The following is a 6,281-nucleotide window of genomic DNA, read 5'->3' as shown; positions in this document are numbered from 1 at the left end:
AAGTAACCACCCACATAGATCTTATTACTTTTACAGTCAACACATCTTGCTGTTGTTCAGCTCAAAGATTATATAGGAAATCTAATCACCAAAATGACAATGGTATAATGTTGACCCTTGATTCATTAATAGGGTTAATGTCTCTTCTACAAGAGAGACCCCACACACACATTCCTTCTGCCATGTGAGGACACAAGAGAGTAAGATCTCAGCCTACACTTATCCTGAGGCTAATGTGATCATGAAAAGTCTATCCTTCATCATGTAAGAAATAACTTTACATTGTTTATTAAACATTGGGGTTATAGTAATTTGCTATAGTTACCTGATAGACTAAGACAGATTCTCAAAAAATGCCTTCTGAAACACATTGCTCCTTTGTTCAAGCTTAAAAGTGGGCTGATATATTAGTTTCCTTGCCACTAGGTTTCTCATTCAAAAGATATTTTCCCTCTCTGAGGCTTGAACTCAGGACCTTCAGATTATGAGACTGATGCGCTGCCTACTGCGCTAAGAAGGCACTGTAGTTTCCTATAAAATGTGACCTATTTTTTTCAAATGAACTGATTTCTCTTAAGTGATATAAAAATGCCAAGAAAAATATTACAGCATGAGAGTTTAGAACACACACACATATACACACACACATATTTGAATTCAAATTACATAAGAGATGTTTATTCTCTTTAGAATAACAATCATGCTGATAATGCTAGCCACTATCTTTTCAATCAGTCCATTTTTTAACCTTATTAGGTTATATTGATATAACCTTATTAGGTTATATTACATTATTACATTACATGGAGTAGTTCATGCTTAATACATACTTAACTGATAAATACTTGAAAAGCAATTCAATAAAAGCCTTGAAATACTGAATAAAACATTAATATACCTAATTACCTTCACTTGACACTTTCTACAATTAAAATATGCAAATATGACCTTATACTGTTCTTGAATATTAATATCCTATTGCACATAATTAAAATATTGCTTTTTCCTCTCCAGGGTATTTTACCTCTTTGTAGACCACCTTTTTCTATTGAAACATTTAAAAAGCTTAATCTTTTATAATGCAGTTGTTTCCTGAAATTTGCTATCAATACAGCTAAGCATACTTTGTTAGGCTACTTCCTTTGATAGTAGACCATTTTCTCAATAAAAAATGTAAGAATAAATTAAAGTGATATCAATAGTAAGATACAAATTTAACAAGGAAAATGATCTGGTTATAAAATTTTTCCTGTAAATGATACATCACCACACAAAGCCCATTTATCTACATTAAACATTTTAAACAACTTAAAGATATAGCTTTATTGATGTTTGTTTTAGCTTTCAATAGTACTCTAAAATATAAGTGGAAATGTAAAAATTCATGCAGTGTTAACACAAATAGAATAAATTGGATATTTAGAATATTTCATCCTCTTTCTGTGTGCATATTTTCCCAGAAAATGCCTTGGTACAATGCATTTCTTAAGTGTAGTAAAACTTGATAATAGTTTTGGTTTGTTTTTTCTCTGCCAGGTCAAAAATTTTAAAATATCTTATCATCCTAATTATCAACCCACATTATCCAGTAGCAATCATTTTATTCTGAGAAGCTAATTTCTAGAGGTTCACATGTTCTTCATAGTGAAAATGTAAACATGTAAATTGCTTGCATGTAATAGATAATAATGTAAATAATAACATTTTCTGAATAGGAATGAAGACAGATATTGAAATTATTGAATTTAGAACATGAATAATATTGGAGGTACTTGTTGAAACATTTGTATTCTCAGAATAAAATTATTAAGTGAACAATAAGTACATTATAATAGATCAAATCTTTTTGCATATGATTAGTAATTTTGATATTTTCCAAATATTTATTATTTCATGACAATAAAATTATCTTTAATATACATGAGAAAATAATATAGTCATAACTATATAAATACAACTTTAAAATTTTTTTTATTTATTCTTTTATGTCTATGTGTTTTTGTGTGTCTTCCTGAGTACATTTGCACCGTATGCATGCAGTGGCTCTCAGAGTCCAGAACACAGTGTTTCATGCACTGGAACTGAAGTTCTTTGACACAACTATATGTACTCTTAAATATTGAGCCACATCTCCTATGCCAGAAGGTAACTGTAATTAAAAATTGGACTAAATAAAGCATATACATAAAATATGAAAATAATTCTTTCTTTACAAAATTGGAGTATTTGTACAATGTTTTATAGGTATTTTACTATACATAATTGTTAATCCATACATATGAATGAATAAAAAAGTATAGGAACTTGAAATCTGCTTTAGGGGCCCCCTGGCAGTAGGATCAGGATACAACCCTGGTGCATGAGCTGGATTTTGGAGCCCCCACTACCCATGGTGGGACACTTCAAACAGTCTTGAGGCAGGGGGGATATTTGGACCTGCTTCTACTGAATGTACCAGGCTCTGCTAAATCCACATGGGAGGCATTATCTTCTTGTAGGAGGGAATGGATATTGGGTTGATGAGGGGAAGCTGAAGGGGCAGGAGGAGGGAAGAGGGGGATCTGTGACTAGTATGTAAAATGAATAAAAAATTCCTTTAAAATGAATTATTTAATTCAATACTGAGATATATAATTTTCTGTTTCAGGCATTTGAACAAGTATGTGCATAGGCATACCTTAAAGTGCAGCATTATTTGCAGACAGCTGAAATAAAAACAATATCACAATTAATAAAGTAATATGAATCATTTGGTTTTCTAGTTCCTATTTAAGTTTTGTTTCTCTTTTGCTATAGTTCATTGGTTCTCACTTTTCCTAATGCTACAACCCTTTAATATAGTTCCTCATGGTGTGGTGACCCCCAACCATAAAATTATTTTCATTGCTACTTCATAAGTGTAATTTTACTACTGTTATGAATCATAATGTAGATATTTTTGGAGATAGAAGTTTGTCATAGGGGTTGCTACTCACAGATTGAACACCACTTCTGTGACTAGTTAGATGTACAATATCTATATCTATATAAATTAAAAGGTAGTATTTAGTAATAATTATCAGAACTGTTAGTGGTGAAGATATCAATAATCACAGGATTACCATACATTTTATGCATATATGTATGTGTTCATGCTTGAAGCAAGATCTTACCTGGAGTGTGTTTAAAACAAATTATATAGTTCACATTCGCTCTGAATTAATGGTAACACTCCTACTTGTTTTCCCATGTTCTGAAACTACATGTGTCAGTTCCTACACTGACTTCACAAGCAGTAACTTTGTAAAAACCACATTGTTTTCAAAGCATAATACAGCAAAGTGCAATGAAATGATGTATGACTAAAAATGATTTGTAATCTTTGAGTTTCTCAGGTAATATCTCAATAGTGAATTATAAATATTACATTGTGAAGCAGGCAATAAAAGCCACTTTATGTAATTAAAATCCATGAAAAGTGTTATTTAATGCAACCTCAAATAGAAACACATTAATTAATTAATGATCTAATGAGCCTGTTTAGTGTTGCATGTATGCTTATGAATGCTTATGAATCAAGGGCTGCCACATGATATTGTGTAACTATTTCAGAGGCTTATTCCAGAAGAAGAAGAAGAAGAAGAAGAAGAAGAAGAAGAAGAAGAAGAAGAAGAAGAAGAAGAAGAAGAAGAACAACAACAACAACAACAACAACAACAACAACATCAACAACAAGAACAAGAACAAGAACAAGAACAAGAACAAGAACAAGAAGAACAAGAACAAGAAGAACAAGAAGAACAAGAAGAACAAGAAGAACAAGAAGAACAAGAACAAGAATAAGAACAAGAACCAGAACAAGAATTCTTCTCTCAGTAGTCCATAGTTTCCTGTAGTTTTTGTCTAAGGGTTGAGCACTGTGAATTTTCCACATTTCACATTAGCATGTTCATTGGTGGTGTTGAGGTTTCATGGATGTAGATTCATTGTCATTTCTTTGAATACAATCTCATAACAACTTTCCTGACCTTACAATTCTAGATTTTACATGCTTTACATGAAAAATTTGTGTAGTAGATTTACATTGTTATTACAGTCTTTCTACTACTTCTGTGATATCCCCTGTGCTTAAGGTACAGGATTTTATTGTAGATGTATATGTTAGGGCTGGGCACCACACATCATTTTTTCCACTGTATTTTGACGATCTGTGCCTTACTGTGAAGGTCTCTGTCTGTTGCAAAGAGAAGCTTCTTTGATCAGGGTTAAAAGATACACTGACCTGAGGGTATAAGGAGAAACATTCATAGGCTGAAGATATTACTTATTGGTTCATAGCACTATTACTATTCCAGCAGACTTAGGTTTCATTCCCAGCACTCACTTCATGAAGTTCATAACTGTCTACAAGTACAGCTCTAGATGATCCAGTGTGTTTGTTCTCTATGAACACCTGCAATCATGTACACTTACTCACATTAAAACATACATACCTATATACAATTAAAAATAATTCTTTAAAAAGTCTGAAAAAATGATAAATGTTTAGAATGTAGTTAGCAATAATGCTTATCTAATAAAGTATTAGTATAAAGTTATCCACTAAGACATATGACCTCACTAGCCCTGGGTAGAATAAACACAGAGGATTGAATCTCTATTTTTTGCTGTCAATATCATTCTAGACTGGATTTATAGGATAGCTCCACTCTATAAGATATAGGGACAGAGCGTATCTATGACTCTGATTTGGTGTGCACTATATCTAAACTCATTATTCACAAAAGAAGCCAGAAGAAGTGTATAATATGGAGCAATGATGTTGTGGGACAAAATGGAGCAATGGTATTTGTACACTCTGTAAAGATGTATGGCTGTGATTAGAGTAATATAGAGCTGATTAGCAATAGCTAAGCAGGATGTTTAGGTGGGACTTATAGGAAGAGAGAGAACTCTGGGAAGAAGAAAGGTGGAAATCACCAACCAGACTTAGAGGAAGCAAGGTGGACAGTATGGAGATGAGTTAATACCACATGGAAGAGCATAGACTAATACAAATGTGTTAATTTAAGTTGTAAGAGCTAGTTGTCAATAAGCCTAAGCTAAGGCAAAGCATTCATAAATAATAAGTCTCCCTGTGATTATTTGGGGGATGGAAATCCAAAGACAGTCTGACAAGAAAGCTTGTTATATTTGGCACCCAATATGGGGCATGTACACAGAGCCTACTGCTCATGGCATACAGAGGCATGGCTCATTTAAGAGTTACTGTGATTCATTTAAGAGGCCCTACTGTGAGTAGCCATTGTACTGCTCTACAGCAGGAGATGTAGATAGAAATGTTCACTGTAGTGTAGACATAGAAGCCTCCCAGAGATTGGATGGTTAGGTGTAGCTGGGATGATTAAGTGGATCCAATCGGTAGAAACATGCACAAGTATCATAAACCAAAACCATATAGTGGAGGGCCTAGTTGACACCTCACAGTTCAAGATTTGTCTCACATAGTCAGAGAACACTGCAGGCTTTTAGTAAAGCCAGTCCCAGACACAGAGATCTTGAACAAGGATACAATATGTCTAAAATGGTACTTAGCTGCTAAAGAAAGAAAAAAATATAGGCAAAGACAGTCATAAAAACAAATATTTAAAAAAAATAAAGTCTTTAAAGAAAGAATGATGTAATGTAAAAAATTAAGCCACATAAAGATGAAAAGTATTATAACACAGGGAGTTTGGGTTATTTATGGTGGTTTGTTAATTGTGAATTCTTTCTAATGCTAATGAACAGAGAATGGAAGCTTCTCAGATATACTGTATTATGAAAGGGGCTGCTAAATTAAATGATCTTATATACTTTAGAGATGTCTTGGCTTAAGAAGGGAAGCCGGAAAATGTGTTGCATTGGGAGAGAGGTTGTTCTTTTGTTTCCGTAGAAAATGAAAAGTTATGATTTCCTTCAAAAGTAATTGAGAAGCTGGGCAGTGGTGGTACATGCCTTTAATTCCAGAACTCAGTAGGTAGAGCCAGGTGGATCTCTGTGAGGCCAACCAGGTCTACAAAGTGAGATTCAGAACAGGCATCAAAACTACACAGAGAAACCCTGTCTTAAAAACAAAACAAAACAAAACAAAACAAAACAAAAAAGGTAATTGAGATCAGATTTGACTGGGGGAGACCTCTTGAGGATCTTGGCTATAGACATGAGGGAAAAAGCCAAGACAGACTACAGGACAGGTAACATATATGCTGATCCCTTGACATGGGAACAGCTCTGAGACTGAATGAGACATGATAAATCTA

At 33.5% G+C, this 6,281-nt stretch overlaps 1 non-coding gene across 1 annotated transcript; it reads right to left on the bottom strand.

The window, feature by feature from the left end:
- Positions 1–447: 447 nt before the first annotated feature.
- Positions 448–520, bottom strand: Trnam-cau. The gene has a single exon. It is a non-coding gene; the product is annotated as a tRNA-Met (tRNA).
- Between the last annotated feature and the right edge of the window lie 5,761 nt (positions 521–6,281).

This window comes from Onychomys torridus, chromosome X (assembly GCF_903995425.1).
Source record: "Onychomys torridus chromosome X, mOncTor1.1, whole genome shotgun sequence".
In the NCBI taxonomy this organism is placed as follows: domain Eukaryota; kingdom Metazoa; phylum Chordata; class Mammalia; order Rodentia; family Cricetidae; genus Onychomys; species Onychomys torridus.
Note: the sequence above shows the minus strand (reverse complement) of the source record. Positions and strands in the feature narration are given on the sequence as shown.